A 14,201-nucleotide genomic window follows, 5' to 3' on the forward strand; every position below is an offset into this window, starting at 1 on the left:
TCGGCGTAAAAGAATCGAAAGAAGTAGGAGAAAACAAATATTTCAGCGTTAATTATGTCTGTTTTGCCGTTAATAAGTGAAAGAAATAAAATATATACAATTAAAGCGCATTCGATATCAGGTGCGATCATACCAGCACTAATGCACCGGATCCCATCAGAACTCCGCAGTTAAGCGTGCTTGGGCGAGAGTAGTACTAGGATGGGTGACCTCCTGGGAAGTCCTTGTGTTGCACCTCTTTTTTGCGATTTTTTAAATACTTGTATCTATTTTTGTTAATCGGCGTAAAAGAATCGAAAGAAGTAGGAGAAAACAAATATTTCAGCGTTAATTATGTCTGTTTTGCCGTTAATAAGTGAAAGAAATAAAATATATACAATTAAAGCGCATTCGATATCAGGTGCGATCATACCAGCACTAATGCACCGGATCCCATCAGAACTCCGCAGTTAAGCGTGCTTGGGCGAGAGTAGTACTAGGATGGGTGACCTCCTGGGAAGTCCTTGTGTTGCACCTCTTTTTTGCGATTTTTTAAATACTTGTATCTATTTTTGTTAATCGGCGTAAAAGAATCGAAAGAAGTAGGAGAAAACAAATATTTCAGCGTTAATTATGTCTGTTTTGCCGTTAATAAGTGAAAGAAATAAAATATATACAATTAAAGCGCATTCGATATCAGGTGCGATCATACCAGCACTAATGCACCGGATCCCATCAGAACTCCGCAGTTAAGCGTGCTTGGGCGAGAGTAGTACTAGGATGGGTGACCTCCTGGGAAGTCCTTGTGTTGCACCTCTTTTTTGCGATTTTTTAAATACTTGTATCTATTTTTGTTAATCGGCGTAAAAGAATGGAAAGAAGTAGGAGAAAACAAATATTTCAGCGTTAATTATGTCTGTTTTGCCGTTAATAAGTGAAAGAAATAAAATATATACAATTAAAGCGCATTCGATATCAGGTGCGATCATACCAGCACTAATGCACCGGATCCCATCAGAACTCCGCAGTTAAGCGTGCTTGGGCGAGAGTAGTACTAGGATGGGTGACCTCCTGGGAAGTCCTTGTGTTGCACCTCTTTTTTGCGATTTTTTAAATACTTGTATCTATTTTTGTTAATCGGCGTAAAAGAATGGAAAGAAGTAGGAGAAAACAAATATTTCAGCGTTAATTATGTCTGTTTTGCCGTTAATAAGTGAAAGAAATAAAATATATACAATTAAAGCGCATTCGATATCAGGTGCGATCATACCAGCACTAATGCACCGGATCCCATCAGAACTCCGCAGTTAAGCGTGCTTGGGCGAGAGTAGTACTAGGATGGGTGACCTCCTGGGAAGTCCTTGTGTTGCACCTCTTTTTTGCGATTTTTTAAATACTTGTATCTATTTTTGTTAATCGGCGTAAAAGAATCGAAAGAAGTAGGAGAAAACAAATATTTCAGCGTTAATTATGTCTGTTTTGCCGTTAATAAGTGAAAGAAATAAAATATATACAATTAAAGCGCATTCGATATCAGGTGCGATCATACCAGCACTAATGCACCGGATCCCATCAGAACTCCGCAGTTAAGCGTGCTTGGGCGAGAGTAGTACTAGGATGGGTGACCTCCTGGGAAGTCCTTGTGTTGCACCTCTTTTTTGCGATTTTTTAAATACTTGTATCTATTTTTGTTAATCGGCGTAAAAGAATCGAAAGAAGTAGGAGAAAACAAATATTTCAGCGTTAATTATGTCTGTTTTGCCGTTAATAAGTGAAAGAAATAAAATATATACAATTAAAGCGCATTCGATATCAGGTGCGATCATACCAGCACTAATGCACCGGATCCCATCAGAACTCCGCAGTTAAGCGTGCTTGGGCGAGAGTAGTACTAGGATGGGTGACCTCCTGGGAAGTCCTTGTGTTGCACCTCTTTTTTGCGATTTTTTAAATACTTGTATCTATTTTTGTTAATCGGCGTAAAAGAATCGAAAGAAGTAGGAGAAAACAAATATTTCAGCGTTAATTATGTCTGTTTTGCCGTTAATAAGTGAAAGAAATAAAATATATACAATTAAAGCGCATTCGATATCAGGTGCGATCATACCAGCACTAATGCACCGGATCCCATCAGAACTCCGCAGTTAAGCGTGCTTGGGCGAGAGTAGTACTAGGATGGGTGACCTCCTGGGAAGTCCTTGTGTTGCACCTCTTTTTTTGGATTTTTTAAATACTTGTATCTATTTTTGTTAATCGGCGTAAAAGAATCGAAAGAAGTAGGAGAAAACAAATATTTCAGCGTTAATTATGTCTGTTTTGCCGTTAATAAGTGAAAGAAATAAAATATATACAATTAAAGCGCATTCGATATCAGGTGCGATCATACCAGCACTAATGCACCGGATCCCATCAGAACTCCGCAGTTAAGCGTGCTTGGGCGAGAGTAGTACTAGGATGGGTGACCTCCTGGGAAGTCCTTGTGTTGCACCTCTTTTTTGCGATTTTTTAAATACTTGTATCTATTTTTGTTAATCGGCGTAAAAGAATCGAAAGAAGTAGGAGAAAACAAATATTTCAGCGTTAATTATGTCTGTTTTGCCGTTAATAAGTGAAAGAAATAAAATATATACAATTAAAGCGCATTCGATATCAGGTGCGATCATACCAGCACTAATGCACCGGATCCCATCAGAACTCCGCAGTTAAGCGTGCTTGGGCGAGAGTAGTACTAGGATGGGTGACCTCCTGGGAAGTCCTTGTGTTGCACCTCTTTTTGCGATTTTTTAAATACTTGTATCTATTTTTGTTAATCGGCGTAAAAGAATCGAAAGAAGTAGGAGAAAACAAATATTTCAGCGTTAATTATGTCTGTTTTGCCGTTAATAAGTGAAAGAAATAAAATATATACAATTAAAGCGCATTCGATATCAGGTGCGATCATACCAGCACTAATGCACCGGATCCCATCAGAACTCCGCAGTTAAGCGTGCTTGGGCGAGAGTAGTACTAGGATGGGTGACCTCCTGGGAAGTCCTTGTGTTGCACCTCTTTTTTGCGATTTTTTAAATACTTGTATCTATTTTTGTTAATCGGCGTAAAAGAATCGAAAGAAGTAGGAGAAAACAAATATTTCAGCGTTAATTATGTCTGTTTTGCCGTTAATAAGTGAAAGAAATAAAATATATACAATTAAAGCGCATTCGATATCAGGTGCGATCATACCAGCACTAATGCACCGGATCCCATCAGAACTCCGCAGTTAAGCGTGCTTGGGCGAGAGTAGTACTAGGATGGGTGACCTCATGGGAAGTCCTTGTGTTGCACCTCTTTTTTTGTGATTTTTTAAATACTTGTATCTATTTTTGTTAATCGGCGTAAAAGAATCGAAAGAAGTAGGAGAAAACAAATATTTCAGCGTTAATTATGTCTGTTTTGCCGTTAATAAGTGAAAGAAATAAAATATATACAATTAAAGCGCATTCGATATCAGGTGCGATCATACCAGCACTAATGCACCGGATCCCATCAGAACTCCGCAGTTAAGCGTGCTTGGGCCAGAGTAGTACTAGGATGGGTGACCTCCTGGGAAGTCCTTGTGTTGCACCTCTTTTTTTGCGATTTTTTAAATACTTGTATCTATTTTTGTTAATCGGCGTAAAAGAATCGAAAGAAGTAGGAGAAAACAAATATTTCAGCGTTAATTATGTCTGTTTTGCCGTTAATAAGTGAAAGAAATAAAATATATACAATTAAAGCGCATTCGATATCAGGTGTGATCATACCAGCACTAATGCACCGGATCCCATCAGAACTCCGCAGTTAAGCGTGCTTGGGCGAGAGTAGTACTAGGATGGGTGACCTCCTGGGAAGTCCTTGTGTTGCACCTCTTTTTTGCGATTTTTTAAATACTTGTATCTATTTTTGTTAATCGGCGTAAAAGAATCGAAAGAAGTAGGAGAAAACAAATATTTCAGCGTTAATTATGTTTGTTTTGCCGTTAATAAGTGAAAGAAATAAAATATATACTATTAAAGCGCATTCGATATCAGGTGTGATCATACCAGCACTAATGCACCGGATCCCATCAGAACTCCGCAGTTAAGCGAGCTTGGGCGAGAGTAGTACTAGGATGGGTGACCTATTGGGAAGTCCTTGTGTTGCACCTCTTTTTTGCGATTTTTTAAATACTTGTATCTATTTTTGTTAATTGGCGTAAAAGAATCCAAAGAAGTAGGAGAAAACAAATATTTCAGCGTTAGTTATGTGTGTTTTGCCGTTAATAAGTGAAAGAAATAAAATATATACAATTAAAGCGCATTCGATATCAGGTGCGATCATACCAGCACTAATGCACCGGATCCCATCAGAACTCCGCAGTTAAGCGTGATTGGGCGAGAGTAGTACTAGGATGGGTGACCTCCTGGGAAGTCCTTGTGTTGCACCTCTTTTTTGCGATTTTTTAAATACTTGTATCTATTTTTGTTAATCGGCGTAAAAGAATCGAAAGAAGTAGGAGAAAACAAATATTTCAGCGTTAATTATGTCTGTTTTGCCGTTAATAAGTGAAAGAAATAAAATATATACAATTAAAGCGCATTCGATATCAGGTGCCATCATACCAGCACTAATGCACCGGATCCCATCAGAACTCCGCAGTTAAGCGTGCTTGGGCGAGAGTAGTACTAGGATGGGTGACCTCCTGGGAAGTCCTTGTGTTGCATCTCTTTTTTGCGATTTTTTAAATACTTGTATCTATTTTTGTTAATCGGCATAAAAGAATCGAAAGAAGTAGGAGAAAACAAATATTTCAGCGTTAATTATGTCTGTTTTGCCGTTAATAAGTGAAAGAAATAAAATATATACAATTAAAGCGCATTCGATATTAGGTGCGATCATACCAGCACTAATGCACCGGATCCCATCAGAACTCCGCAGTTAAGCGTGATTGGGCGAGAGTAGTACTAGGATGGGTGACCTCCTGGGAAGTCCTTGTGTTGCACCCCTTTTTTGCGATTTTTTAAATACTTGTATCTATTTTTGTTAATCGGCGTAAAAGAATCGAAAGAAGTAGGAGAAAACAAATATTTCAGCGTTAATTATGTCTGTTTTGCCGTTAATAAGTGAAAGAAATAAAATATATACAATTAAAGCGCATTCGATATCAGGTGCGATCATACCAGCACTAATGCACCGGATCCCATCAGAACTCCGCAGTTAAGCGTGCTTGGGCGAGAGTAGTACTAGGATGGGTGACCTCCTGGGAAGTCCTTGTGTTGCATCTCTTTTTTGCGATTTTTTAAATACTTGTATCTATTTTTGTTAATCGGCGTAAAAGAATCGAAAGAAGTAGGAGAAAACAAATATTTCAGCGTTAATTATGTCTGTTTTGCCGTTAATAAGTGAAAGAAATAAAATATATACAATTAAAGCGCATTCGATATCAGGTGCGATCATACCAGCACTAATGCACCGGATCCCATCAGAACTCCGCAGTTAAGTGTGCTTGGGCGAGAGTAGTACTAGGATGGGTGACCTCATGGGAAGTCCTTGTGTTGCACCTCTTTTTTTGCGATTTTTTAAATACTTGTATCTATTTTTGTTAATCGGCGTAAAAGAATCGAAAGAAGTAGGAGAAAACAAATATTTCAGCGTTAGTTATGTCTGTTTTGCCGTTAATAAGTGAAAGAAATAAAATATATACAATTAAAGCGCATTCGATATCAGGTGCGATCATACCAGCACTAATGCACCGGATCCCATCAGAACTCCGCAGTTAAGTGTGCTTGGGCGAGAGTAGTACTAGGATGGGTGACCTCCTGGGAAGTCCTTGTGTTGCACCTCTTTTTTTTGATTTTTTAAATACTTGTATCTATTTTTGTTAATCGGTGTAAGAATCGAAAGAAGTAGGAGAAAATAAATATTTCAGCGTTAATTATGTCTGTTTTTCCGTTTATAAGTGAAAGAAATAAAATATATACAATTAAAGCGCATTCGATATCAGGTGTGATCATACCAGCACTAATGCACCGGATCCCATCAGAACTCCGCAGTTAAGCGTGCTTGGGCGAGAGTAGTACTAGGATGAGTGACCTCCTGGGAAGTCCTTGTTTTGCACCTCTTTTTTGCGATTTTTTAAATACTTGTATCTATTTTTGTTAATCGGCGTAAAAGAATCGAAAGAAGTAGGAGAAAACAAATATTTCAGCGTTAATTATGTCTGTTTTGCCGTTAATAAGTGAAAGAAATAAAATATATACAATTAAAGCGCATTCAATATCAGGTGCGATCATACCAGCACTAATGCACCGGATCCCATCAAAACTCCGTAGTTAAGTGTGCTTGGGCGAGAGTAGTACTAGGATGGGTGACCTCCTGGGAAGTCCTTGTGTTGCACCTCTTTTTTGCGATTTTTTAAATACTTCTATCTATTTTTGTTAATCGGCGTAAAAGAATCGAAAGAAGTAGGAGAAAACAAATATTTCAGCGTTAATTATGTGTGTTTTGCCGTTAATAAGTGAAAGAAATAAAATATATACAATTAAAGCGCATTCGATATCAGGTGCGATCATACCAGCACTAATGCACCGGATCCCATCAGAACTCCGCAGTTAAGCATGCTTGGGCGAGAGTAGTACTAGGATGGGTGACCTACTGGGAAGTCCTTGTGTTGCACCTCTTTTTTGCGATTTTTTAAATACTTCTATTTATTTTTGTTAATCGGCGTAAAAGAATCGAAAGAAGTAGGAGAAAACAAATATTTCAGCGTTAATTATGTCTGTTTTGCCGTTAATAAGTGAAAGAAATAAAATATATACAATTAAAGCGCATTCGATATTAGGTGCCATCATACCAGCACTAATGCACCGGATCCCATCAGAACTCCGCAGTTAAGTGTGCTTGGGCGAGAGTAGTACTAGGATGGGTGACCTCATGGGAAGTCCTTGTGTTGCACCTCTTTTTTTGTGATTTTTTAAATACTTGTATCTATTTTTGTTAATCGGCGTAAAAGAATCGAAAGAAGTAGGAGAAAACAAATATTTCAACGTTAATTATGTCTGTTTTGCCGTTAATAAGTGAAAGAAATAAAATATATACAATTAAAGCGCATTCGATATCAGGTGCAATCATACCAGCACTAATGCACCGGATCCCATCAGAACTCCGCAGTTAAGCGTGCTTGGGCGAGAGTAGTACTAGGATGGGTGACCTTGGGGAAGTCCTTGTGTTGCACCTCTTTTTTTGTGATTTTTTAAATACTTGTATCTATTTTTGTTAATCGGCGTAAAAGAATCGAAAGAAGTAGGAGAAAATAAATATTTCAGCGTTAATTATGTCTGTTTTGCCGTTAATAAGTGAAAGAAATAAAATATATACTATTAAAGCGCATTTGATATCAGGTGTGATCATACCAGCACTAATGCACCGGATCCCATCAGAACTCCGCAGTTAAGCGAGCTTGGGCGAGAGTAGTACTAGGATGGGTGACCTCCTGGGAAGTCCTTGTGTTGCACCTCTTTTTTGCGATTTTTTAAATACTTGTATCTATTTTTGTTAATCGGCGTAAAAGAATCGAAAGAAGTAGGAGAAAACAAATATTTTAGCGTTAATTATGTTTGTTTTGCCGTTAATAAGTGAAAGAAATAAAATATATACAATTAAAGCGCATTCAATATCAGGTGCGATCATACCAGCACTAATGCACCGGATCCCATCAAAACTCCGCAGTTAAGCGTGCTTGGGCGAGAGTAGTACTAGGATGGGTGACCTCCTGGGAAGTCCTTGTGTTGCACCTCTTTTTTGCGATTTTTTAAATACTTCTATCTATTTTTGTTAATCGGCGTAAAAGAATCGAAAGAAGTAGGAGAAAACAAATATTTCAGCGTTAATTATGTTTGTTTTGTCGTTAATAAGTGAAAGAAATAAAATATATACAATTAAAGCGCATTCGATATCAGGTGTGATCATACCAGTACTAATGCACCGGATCCTTTCAGAACTCCGCAGTTAAGCGTGCTTTGGCGAGAGTAGTACTAGGATGGGTGACCTACTGGGAAGTCCTTGTGTTGCACCTCTTTTTTGCGATTTTTTAAATACTTCTATTTATTTTTGTTAATCGGCGTAAAAGAATCGAAAGAAGTAGGAGAAAACAAATATTTCAACGTTAATTATGTCTGTTTTGCCGTTAATAAGTGAAAGAAATAAAATATATACAATTAAAGCGCATTCGATATCAGGTGCAATCATACCAGCACTAATGCACCGGATCCCATCAGAACTCCGCAGTTAAGCGTGCTTGGGCCAGAGTAGTAATAGGATGGGTGACCTCATGGGAAGTCCTTGTGTTGCACCTCTTTTTTGCGATTTTTTAAATACTTGTATCTATTTTTGTTAATCGGCGTAAAAGAATCGAAAGAAGTAGGAGAAAATAAATATTTCAGCGTTAATTATGTCTGTTTTGCCGTTAATAAGTGAAAGAAATAAAATATATACTATTAAAGCGCATTCGATATCAGGTGTGATCATACCAGCACTAATGCACCGGATTCCATCAGAACTCCGCAGTTAAGCTAGCTTGGGCGAGAGTAGTACTAGGATGGGTGACCTCCTGGGAAGTCCTTGTGTTGCACCTCTTTTTTGCGATTTTTTAAATACTTGTATCTATTTTTGTTAATCGGCGTAAAAGAATGGAAAGAAGTAGGAGAAAACAAATATTTTAGCGTTAATTATGTTTGTTTTGCCGTTAATAAGTGAAAGAAATAAAATATATACAATTAAAGCGCATTCAATATCAGGTGCGATCATACCAGCACTAATGCACCGGATCCCATTAAAACTCCGTAGTTAAGTGTGCTTGGGCGAGAGTAGTACTAGGATGGGTGACCTCCTGGGAAGTCCTTGTGTCGCACCTCTTTTTTGCGATTTTTTAAATACTTCTATCTATTTTTGTTAATCGGCGTAAAAGAATCGAAAGAAGTAGGAGAAAACAAATATTTCAGCGTTAATTATGTTTGTTTTGTCGTTAATAAGTGAAAGAAATAAAATATATACAATTAAAGCGCATTCGATATCAGGTGTGATCATACCAGTACTAATGCACCGGATCCTTTCAGAACTCCGCAGTTAAGCGTGCTTTGGCGAGAGTAGTACTAGGATGGGTGACCTACTGGGAAGTCCTTGTGTTGCACCTCTTTTTTGCGATTTTTTAAATACTTCTATTTATTTTTGTTAATCGGCGTAAAAGAATCGAAAGAAGTAGGAGAAAACAAATATTTCAACGTTAATTATGTCTGTTTTGCCGTTAATAAGTGAAAGAAATAAAATATATACAATTAAAGCGCATTCGATATCAGGTGCAATCATACCAGCACTAATGCACCGGATCCCATCAGAACTCCGCAGTTAAGCGTGCTTGGGCCAGAGTAGTAATAGGATGGGTGATCTCATGGGAAGTCCTTGTGTTGCACCTCTTTTTTTGCGATTTTTTAAATACTTGTATCTATTTTTGTTAATCGGCGTAAAAGAATCGAAAGAAGTAGGAGAAAATAAATATTTCAGCGTTAATTATGTCTGTTTTGCCGTTAATAAGTGAAAGAAATAAAATATATACTATTAAAGCGCATTCGATATCAGGTGTGATCATACCAGCACTAATGCACCGGATTCCATCAGAACTCCGCAGTTAAGCTAGCTTGGGCGAGAGTAGTACTAGGATGGGTGACCTCCTGGGAAGTCCTTGTGTTGCACCTCTTTTTTGCGATTTTTTAAATACTTGTATCTATTTTTGTTAATCGGCGTAAAAGAATCGAAAGAAGTAGGAGAAAACAAATATTTCAGCGTTAATTATGTTTGTTTTGCCGTTAATAAGTGAAAGAAATAAAATATATACAATTAAAGCGCATTCAATATCAGGTGCGATCATACCAGCACTAATGCACCGGATCCCATTAGAACTCCGTAGTTAAGTGTGCTTGGGCGAGAGTAGTACTAGGATGGGTGACCTACTGGGAAATCCTTGTGTTGCACCTCTTTTTTGCGATTTTTTAAATACTTCTATTTATTTTTGTTAATCGGCGTAAAAGAATCGAAAGAAGTAGGAGAAAACAAATATTTCAGCGTTAATTATGTCTGTTTTGCCGTTAATAAGTGAAAGAAATAAAATATATATAATTAAAGCGCATTCGATATCAGGTGCGATCATACCAGCACTAATGCACCGGATCCCATCAGAACTCCGCAGTTAAGCATGCTTGGGCGAGAGTAGTATTAGGATGGGTGACCTACTGGGAAATCCTTGTGTTGCACCTCTTTTTTGCGATTTTTTAAATACTTCTATTTATTTTTGTTAATCGGCGTAAAAGAATCGAAAGAAGTAGGAGAAAACAAATATTTCAGCGTTAATTATGTCTGTTTTGCCGTTAATAAGTGAAAGAAATAAAATATATACAACTAAAGCGCATTCGATATTAGGTGCGATCATACCAACACTAATGCACCGGATCCCATCAGAACTCCGCAGTTAAGTGTGCTTGGGCGAGAGTAGTACTAGGATGGGTGACCTCATGGGAAGTCCTTGTGTTGCACCTCTTTTTTTGCGATTTTTTAAATACTTGTATCTATTTTTGTTAATCGGCGTAAAAGAATCGAAAGAAGTAGGAGAAAACAAATATTTCAACGTTAATTATGTCTGTTTTGCCGTTAATAAGTGAAAGAAATAAAATATATACAATTAAAGCGCATTCGATATCAGGTGCAATCATACCAGCACTAATGCACCGGATCCCATCAGAACTCCGCAGTTAAGCGTGCTTGGGCCAGAGTAGTACTAGGATGGGTGACCTTATGGGAAGTCCTTGTGTTGCACCTCTTTTTTTGCGATTTTTTAAATACTTGTATCTATTTTTGTTAATCGGCGTAAAAGAATCGAAAGAAGTAGGAGAAAATAAATATTTCAGCGTTAATTATGTCTGTTTTGCCGTTAATAAGTGAAAGAAATAAAATATATACTATTAAAGCGCATTCGATATCAGGTGTGATCATACCAGCACTAATGCACCGGATCCCATCAGAACTCCGCAGTTAAGCGAGCTTGGGCGAGAGTAGTACTAGGATGGGTGACCTCCTGGGAAGTCCTTGTGTTGCACCTCTTTTTTGCGATTTTTTAAATATTTGTATCTATTTTTGTTAATCGGCGTAAAAGAATCGAAAGAAGTAGGAGAAAACAAATATTTTAGCGTTAATGATGTTTGTTTTGCCGTTAATAAGTGAAAGAAATAAAGTATATACAATTAAAGCGCATTCAATATCAGGTGCGATCATACCAGCACTAATGCACCGGATCCCATTAAAACTCCGTAGTTAAGTGTGCTTGGGCGAGAGTAGTACTAGGATGGGTGACCTCCTGGGAAGTCCTTGTGTTGCACCTCTTTTTTGCGATTTTTTAAATACTTCTATCTATTTTTGTTAATCGGCGTAAAAGAATCGAAAGAAGTAGGAGAAAACAAATATTTCAGCGTTAATTATGTTTGTTTTGCCGTTAATAAGTGAAAGAAATAAAATATATACAATTAAAGCGCATTCGATATCAGGTGTGATCATACCAGTACTAATGCACCGGATCCTTTCAGAACTCCGCAGTTAAGCGTGCTTTGGCGAGAGTAGTACTAGGATGGGTGACCTACTGGGAAGTCCTTGTGTTGCACCTCTTTTTTGCGATTTTTTAAATACTTCTATTTATTTTTGTTAATCGGCGTAAAAGAATCGAAAGAAGTAGGAGAAAACAAATATTTCAACGTTAATTATGTCTGTTTTGCCGTTAATAAGTGAAAGAAATAAAATATATACAATTAAAGCGCATTCAATATCAGGTGCAATCATACCAGCACTAATGCACCGGATCCCATCAGAATTCCGCAGTTAAGCGTGCTTGGGCCAGAGTAGTACTAGGATGGGTGACCTCATGGGAAGTTATTGTGTTGCACCTCTTTTTTTGCGATTTTTTAAATACTTGTATCTATTTTTGTTAATCGGCGTAAAAGAATCGAAAGAAGTAGGAGAAAATAAATATTTCAGCGTTAATTATGTCTGTTTTGCCGTTAATAAGTGAAAGAAATAAAATATATACTATTAAAGCGCATTCGATATCAGGTGTGATCATACCAGCACTAATGCACTGGATTCCATCAGAACTCCGCAGTTAAGCTAGCTTGGGCGAGAGTAGTACTAGGATGGGTGACCTCCTGGGAAGTCCTTGTGTTGCACCTCTTTTTTGCGATTTTTTAAATACTTGTATCTATTTTTGTTAATCGGCGTAAAAGAATCGAAAGAAGTAGGAGAAAACAAATATTTCAGCGTTAATTATGTTTGTTTTGCCGTTAATAAGTGAAAGAAATAAAATATATACAATTAAAGCGCATTTAATATCAGGTGCGATCATACCAGCACTAATGCACCGGATCCCATTAGAACTCCGTAGTTAAGTGTGCTTGGGCGAGAGTAGTACTAGGATGGGTGACCTCCTGGGAAGTCCTTGTGTTGCACCTCTTTTTTGCGATTTTTTAAATACTTCTATCTATTTTTGTTAATCGGCGTAAAAGAATCGAAAGAAGTAGGAGAAAATAAATATTTCAGCGTTAATTATGTTTGTTTTGCCGTTAATAAGTGAAAGAAATAAAATATATACAATTAAAGCGCATTCGATATCAGGTGTGATCATACCAGCACTAATGCACCGGATCCTTTCAGAACTCCGCAGTTAAGCGTGCTTTGGCGAGAGTAGTACTAGGATGGGTGACCTACTGGGAAGTCCTTGTGTTGCACCTCTTTTTTGCGATTTTTTAAATACTTCTATTTATTTTTGTTAATCGGCGTAAAAGAATCGAAAGAAGTAGGAGAAAACAAATATTTCAGCGTTAATTATGTCTGTTTTGCCGTTAATAAGTGAAAGAAATAAAATATATACAATTAAAGCGCATTCGATATCAGGTGCGATCATACCAGCACTAATGCACCGGATCCCATCAGAACTACGCAGTTAAGCGTGCTTGGGCGAGAGTAGTACTAGGATGGGTGACCTATTGGGAAGTCCTTGTGTTGCACCTCTTTTTTGCGATTTTTTAAATACTTCTATTTATTTTTGTTAATCGGCGTAAAAGAATCGAAAGAAGTAGGAGAAAACAAATATTTCAGCGTTAATTATGTCTGTTTTGCCGTTAATAAGTGAAAGAAATAAAATATATACAATTAAAGCGCATTCGATATCAGGTGCGATCATACCAGCACTAATGCCCCGGATCCCATCAGAACTCCGCAGTTAAGCGTGCTTGGGCCAGAGTAGTACTAGGATGGGTGACCTCCTGGGAAGTCCTTGTGTTGCACCGCTTTGTGTGTTTTGCCGTTAATAAGTGAAAGAAATAAAATATATACAATTAAAGCGCATTCGATATCAGGTGCGATCATACCAGCACTAATGCACCAGATCCCATCAGAACTCCGCAATTAAGTGTGCTTGGGCGAGAGTAGTACTAGGATGGGTGACCTCCTGGGAAGTCCTTGTGTTACACCTCTTTTTTGCGATTTTTTAAATACTTCTATCTATTTTTGTTAATCGGCGTAAAAGAATCGAAAGAAGTAGGAGAAAACAAATATTTCAGCGTTAATTATGTCTGTTTTGCCGTTAATAAGTGAAAGAAATGAAACATATACAATTTAAGCGCATTAGATATCATGTGTGTTCTTTGTGAGGATCTCTTTCATGAATTTGGCATATGTCGGCATCTGTTCGAGGGCTTCAACAAATGGAGTATTTATCGGTAATTTCTTGAATATATCCAGAAACCTAGCATATTGTCTCTCACTGTCTTTCTTGGTAGGAGCATGCAAATAAGGTAAATGTTGCACTGGCAGATTCTTCATATTTTCTTTCACTTCTCTAGCTCTTTGATTTTTTGTTTTTCGCTCCTCGTTCACTTTTTTCTCACTCTGGTCTTTTTCATTTTATTTTCATTTTCAACTAATTATTCCTCTTTATTATTTTCCTTTACTTCCTTCACACTCTCTTCTTTTTCTCCCTCTTGTTCTTCTCTCATCTTAACAACAACTCTTTATGTTTCTAGATTATCACAAATGCCCTTGTCAACCATTCTATAACTCCGAGTTGTAATTGATTTGCAATGTTCCTTCGGATTGGCTTGAGGCTTAGCAGTGAATATCCCTCCTTGTTGATC

General features: G+C 37.6%; 49 non-coding genes across 49 annotated transcripts; all 49 read left to right on the forward strand.

Moving 5' to 3' along the window:
- Positions 1–119: 119 nt before the first annotated feature.
- On the forward strand, positions 120–238 carry LOC127134506 (5S ribosomal RNA). The gene has a single exon (XR_007808244.1). It is a non-coding gene; the product is annotated as a 5S ribosomal RNA (ribosomal RNA).
- A 160-nt stretch (positions 239–398) lies between these two features.
- On the forward strand, positions 399–517 carry LOC127134507 (5S ribosomal RNA). Its single transcript, XR_007808245.1, has one exon. It is a non-coding gene; the product is annotated as a 5S ribosomal RNA (ribosomal RNA).
- A 160-nt stretch (positions 518–677) lies between these two features.
- LOC127134508 (5S ribosomal RNA) lies at positions 678–796 on the forward strand. Its single transcript, XR_007808247.1, has one exon. It is a non-coding gene; the product is annotated as a 5S ribosomal RNA (ribosomal RNA).
- A 160-nt stretch (positions 797–956) lies between these two features.
- Positions 957–1,075, forward strand: LOC127134509 (5S ribosomal RNA). The gene has a single exon (XR_007808248.1). It is a non-coding gene; the product is annotated as a 5S ribosomal RNA (ribosomal RNA).
- Positions 1,076–1,235: 160 nt separating this feature from the next.
- On the forward strand, positions 1,236–1,354 carry LOC127134510 (5S ribosomal RNA). The gene has a single exon (XR_007808249.1). It is a non-coding gene; the product is annotated as a 5S ribosomal RNA (ribosomal RNA).
- Positions 1,355–1,514: 160 nt separating this feature from the next.
- On the forward strand, positions 1,515–1,633 carry LOC127134511 (5S ribosomal RNA). Its single transcript, XR_007808250.1, has one exon. It is a non-coding gene; the product is annotated as a 5S ribosomal RNA (ribosomal RNA).
- Positions 1,634–1,793: 160 nt separating this feature from the next.
- LOC127134512 (5S ribosomal RNA) lies at positions 1,794–1,912 on the forward strand. Its single transcript, XR_007808251.1, has one exon. It is a non-coding gene; the product is annotated as a 5S ribosomal RNA (ribosomal RNA).
- Positions 1,913–2,072: 160 nt separating this feature from the next.
- Positions 2,073–2,191, forward strand: LOC127134516 (5S ribosomal RNA). The gene has a single exon (XR_007808253.1). It is a non-coding gene; the product is annotated as a 5S ribosomal RNA (ribosomal RNA).
- Positions 2,192–2,351: 160 nt separating this feature from the next.
- Positions 2,352–2,470, forward strand: LOC127134517 (5S ribosomal RNA). The gene has a single exon (XR_007808254.1). It is a non-coding gene; the product is annotated as a 5S ribosomal RNA (ribosomal RNA).
- A 160-nt stretch (positions 2,471–2,630) lies between these two features.
- On the forward strand, positions 2,631–2,749 carry LOC127134518 (5S ribosomal RNA). Its single transcript, XR_007808255.1, has one exon. It is a non-coding gene; the product is annotated as a 5S ribosomal RNA (ribosomal RNA).
- A 159-nt stretch (positions 2,750–2,908) lies between these two features.
- Positions 2,909–3,027, forward strand: LOC127134519 (5S ribosomal RNA). The gene has a single exon (XR_007808256.1). It is a non-coding gene; the product is annotated as a 5S ribosomal RNA (ribosomal RNA).
- A 160-nt stretch (positions 3,028–3,187) lies between these two features.
- On the forward strand, positions 3,188–3,306 carry LOC127134536 (5S ribosomal RNA). Its single transcript, XR_007808273.1, has one exon. It is a non-coding gene; the product is annotated as a 5S ribosomal RNA (ribosomal RNA).
- Positions 3,307–3,467: 161 nt separating this feature from the next.
- LOC127134565 (5S ribosomal RNA) lies at positions 3,468–3,586 on the forward strand. The gene has a single exon (XR_007808300.1). It is a non-coding gene; the product is annotated as a 5S ribosomal RNA (ribosomal RNA).
- Positions 3,587–3,747: 161 nt separating this feature from the next.
- LOC127134554 (5S ribosomal RNA) lies at positions 3,748–3,866 on the forward strand. Its single transcript, XR_007808290.1, has one exon. It is a non-coding gene; the product is annotated as a 5S ribosomal RNA (ribosomal RNA).
- A 160-nt stretch (positions 3,867–4,026) lies between these two features.
- Positions 4,027–4,145, forward strand: LOC127134642 (5S ribosomal RNA). Its single transcript, XR_007808375.1, has one exon. It is a non-coding gene; the product is annotated as a 5S ribosomal RNA (ribosomal RNA).
- Positions 4,146–4,305: 160 nt separating this feature from the next.
- LOC127134610 (5S ribosomal RNA) lies at positions 4,306–4,424 on the forward strand. The gene has a single exon (XR_007808345.1). It is a non-coding gene; the product is annotated as a 5S ribosomal RNA (ribosomal RNA).
- Positions 4,425–4,584: 160 nt separating this feature from the next.
- Positions 4,585–4,703, forward strand: LOC127134617 (5S ribosomal RNA). The gene has a single exon (XR_007808351.1). It is a non-coding gene; the product is annotated as a 5S ribosomal RNA (ribosomal RNA).
- Positions 4,704–4,863: 160 nt separating this feature from the next.
- On the forward strand, positions 4,864–4,982 carry LOC127134633 (5S ribosomal RNA). Its single transcript, XR_007808366.1, has one exon. It is a non-coding gene; the product is annotated as a 5S ribosomal RNA (ribosomal RNA).
- Positions 4,983–5,142: 160 nt separating this feature from the next.
- On the forward strand, positions 5,143–5,261 carry LOC127134541 (5S ribosomal RNA). Its single transcript, XR_007808277.1, has one exon. It is a non-coding gene; the product is annotated as a 5S ribosomal RNA (ribosomal RNA).
- A 160-nt stretch (positions 5,262–5,421) lies between these two features.
- On the forward strand, positions 5,422–5,540 carry LOC127134563 (5S ribosomal RNA). The gene has a single exon (XR_007808298.1). It is a non-coding gene; the product is annotated as a 5S ribosomal RNA (ribosomal RNA).
- A 161-nt stretch (positions 5,541–5,701) lies between these two features.
- LOC127134555 (5S ribosomal RNA) lies at positions 5,702–5,820 on the forward strand. Its single transcript, XR_007808291.1, has one exon. It is a non-coding gene; the product is annotated as a 5S ribosomal RNA (ribosomal RNA).
- Positions 5,821–5,978: 158 nt separating this feature from the next.
- On the forward strand, positions 5,979–6,097 carry LOC127134644 (5S ribosomal RNA). The gene has a single exon (XR_007808377.1). It is a non-coding gene; the product is annotated as a 5S ribosomal RNA (ribosomal RNA).
- Positions 6,098–6,257: 160 nt separating this feature from the next.
- Positions 6,258–6,376, forward strand: LOC127134621 (5S ribosomal RNA). The gene has a single exon (XR_007808355.1). It is a non-coding gene; the product is annotated as a 5S ribosomal RNA (ribosomal RNA).
- Positions 6,377–6,536: 160 nt separating this feature from the next.
- Positions 6,537–6,655, forward strand: LOC127134613 (5S ribosomal RNA). The gene has a single exon (XR_007808348.1). It is a non-coding gene; the product is annotated as a 5S ribosomal RNA (ribosomal RNA).
- Positions 6,656–6,815: 160 nt separating this feature from the next.
- Positions 6,816–6,934, forward strand: LOC127134624 (5S ribosomal RNA). Its single transcript, XR_007808358.1, has one exon. It is a non-coding gene; the product is annotated as a 5S ribosomal RNA (ribosomal RNA).
- Positions 6,935–7,095: 161 nt separating this feature from the next.
- Positions 7,096–7,213, forward strand: LOC127134648 (5S ribosomal RNA). Its single transcript, XR_007808380.1, has one exon. It is a non-coding gene; the product is annotated as a 5S ribosomal RNA (ribosomal RNA).
- A 161-nt stretch (positions 7,214–7,374) lies between these two features.
- Positions 7,375–7,493, forward strand: LOC127134605 (5S ribosomal RNA). Its single transcript, XR_007808340.1, has one exon. It is a non-coding gene; the product is annotated as a 5S ribosomal RNA (ribosomal RNA).
- A 160-nt stretch (positions 7,494–7,653) lies between these two features.
- On the forward strand, positions 7,654–7,772 carry LOC127134600 (5S ribosomal RNA). Its single transcript, XR_007808335.1, has one exon. It is a non-coding gene; the product is annotated as a 5S ribosomal RNA (ribosomal RNA).
- A 160-nt stretch (positions 7,773–7,932) lies between these two features.
- LOC127132755 (5S ribosomal RNA) lies at positions 7,933–8,051 on the forward strand. Its single transcript, XR_007806835.1, has one exon. It is a non-coding gene; the product is annotated as a 5S ribosomal RNA (ribosomal RNA).
- Positions 8,052–8,211: 160 nt separating this feature from the next.
- On the forward strand, positions 8,212–8,330 carry LOC127134640 (5S ribosomal RNA). The gene has a single exon (XR_007808373.1). It is a non-coding gene; the product is annotated as a 5S ribosomal RNA (ribosomal RNA).
- Positions 8,331–8,490: 160 nt separating this feature from the next.
- On the forward strand, positions 8,491–8,609 carry LOC127132738 (5S ribosomal RNA). The gene has a single exon (XR_007806820.1). It is a non-coding gene; the product is annotated as a 5S ribosomal RNA (ribosomal RNA).
- A 160-nt stretch (positions 8,610–8,769) lies between these two features.
- On the forward strand, positions 8,770–8,888 carry LOC127134626 (5S ribosomal RNA). Its single transcript, XR_007808360.1, has one exon. It is a non-coding gene; the product is annotated as a 5S ribosomal RNA (ribosomal RNA).
- Positions 8,889–9,048: 160 nt separating this feature from the next.
- LOC127132756 (5S ribosomal RNA) lies at positions 9,049–9,167 on the forward strand. Its single transcript, XR_007806836.1, has one exon. It is a non-coding gene; the product is annotated as a 5S ribosomal RNA (ribosomal RNA).
- A 160-nt stretch (positions 9,168–9,327) lies between these two features.
- On the forward strand, positions 9,328–9,446 carry LOC127132731 (5S ribosomal RNA). Its single transcript, XR_007806813.1, has one exon. It is a non-coding gene; the product is annotated as a 5S ribosomal RNA (ribosomal RNA).
- A 161-nt stretch (positions 9,447–9,607) lies between these two features.
- Positions 9,608–9,726, forward strand: LOC127132739 (5S ribosomal RNA). The gene has a single exon (XR_007806821.1). It is a non-coding gene; the product is annotated as a 5S ribosomal RNA (ribosomal RNA).
- A 160-nt stretch (positions 9,727–9,886) lies between these two features.
- LOC127134611 (5S ribosomal RNA) lies at positions 9,887–10,005 on the forward strand. The gene has a single exon (XR_007808346.1). It is a non-coding gene; the product is annotated as a 5S ribosomal RNA (ribosomal RNA).
- Positions 10,006–10,165: 160 nt separating this feature from the next.
- Positions 10,166–10,284, forward strand: LOC127134650 (5S ribosomal RNA). The gene has a single exon (XR_007808382.1). It is a non-coding gene; the product is annotated as a 5S ribosomal RNA (ribosomal RNA).
- A 160-nt stretch (positions 10,285–10,444) lies between these two features.
- On the forward strand, positions 10,445–10,563 carry LOC127134622 (5S ribosomal RNA). Its single transcript, XR_007808356.1, has one exon. It is a non-coding gene; the product is annotated as a 5S ribosomal RNA (ribosomal RNA).
- A 161-nt stretch (positions 10,564–10,724) lies between these two features.
- Positions 10,725–10,843, forward strand: LOC127134595 (5S ribosomal RNA). The gene has a single exon (XR_007808330.1). It is a non-coding gene; the product is annotated as a 5S ribosomal RNA (ribosomal RNA).
- Positions 10,844–11,004: 161 nt separating this feature from the next.
- LOC127134606 (5S ribosomal RNA) lies at positions 11,005–11,123 on the forward strand. The gene has a single exon (XR_007808341.1). It is a non-coding gene; the product is annotated as a 5S ribosomal RNA (ribosomal RNA).
- A 160-nt stretch (positions 11,124–11,283) lies between these two features.
- LOC127134631 (5S ribosomal RNA) lies at positions 11,284–11,402 on the forward strand. Its single transcript, XR_007808364.1, has one exon. It is a non-coding gene; the product is annotated as a 5S ribosomal RNA (ribosomal RNA).
- A 160-nt stretch (positions 11,403–11,562) lies between these two features.
- Positions 11,563–11,681, forward strand: LOC127132757 (5S ribosomal RNA). The gene has a single exon (XR_007806837.1). It is a non-coding gene; the product is annotated as a 5S ribosomal RNA (ribosomal RNA).
- A 160-nt stretch (positions 11,682–11,841) lies between these two features.
- Positions 11,842–11,960, forward strand: LOC127132733 (5S ribosomal RNA). The gene has a single exon (XR_007806815.1). It is a non-coding gene; the product is annotated as a 5S ribosomal RNA (ribosomal RNA).
- A 161-nt stretch (positions 11,961–12,121) lies between these two features.
- On the forward strand, positions 12,122–12,240 carry LOC127132747 (5S ribosomal RNA). Its single transcript, XR_007806827.1, has one exon. It is a non-coding gene; the product is annotated as a 5S ribosomal RNA (ribosomal RNA).
- A 160-nt stretch (positions 12,241–12,400) lies between these two features.
- Positions 12,401–12,519, forward strand: LOC127134568 (5S ribosomal RNA). The gene has a single exon (XR_007808303.1). It is a non-coding gene; the product is annotated as a 5S ribosomal RNA (ribosomal RNA).
- A 160-nt stretch (positions 12,520–12,679) lies between these two features.
- LOC127132749 (5S ribosomal RNA) lies at positions 12,680–12,798 on the forward strand. The gene has a single exon (XR_007806829.1). It is a non-coding gene; the product is annotated as a 5S ribosomal RNA (ribosomal RNA).
- A 160-nt stretch (positions 12,799–12,958) lies between these two features.
- LOC127134647 (5S ribosomal RNA) lies at positions 12,959–13,077 on the forward strand. Its single transcript, XR_007808379.1, has one exon. It is a non-coding gene; the product is annotated as a 5S ribosomal RNA (ribosomal RNA).
- A 160-nt stretch (positions 13,078–13,237) lies between these two features.
- LOC127134641 (5S ribosomal RNA) lies at positions 13,238–13,356 on the forward strand. Its single transcript, XR_007808374.1, has one exon. It is a non-coding gene; the product is annotated as a 5S ribosomal RNA (ribosomal RNA).
- Positions 13,357–13,422: 66 nt separating this feature from the next.
- Positions 13,423–13,541, forward strand: LOC127132740 (5S ribosomal RNA). Its single transcript, XR_007806822.1, has one exon. It is a non-coding gene; the product is annotated as a 5S ribosomal RNA (ribosomal RNA).
- The last annotated feature ends 660 nt before the right edge of the window (positions 13,542–14,201 follow it).

This window comes from Lathyrus oleraceus, chromosome 3, assembly GCF_024323335.1.
Source record: "Lathyrus oleraceus cultivar Zhongwan6 chromosome 3, CAAS_Psat_ZW6_1.0, whole genome shotgun sequence".
NCBI lineage: Eukaryota > Viridiplantae > Streptophyta > Magnoliopsida > Fabales > Fabaceae > Lathyrus > Lathyrus oleraceus.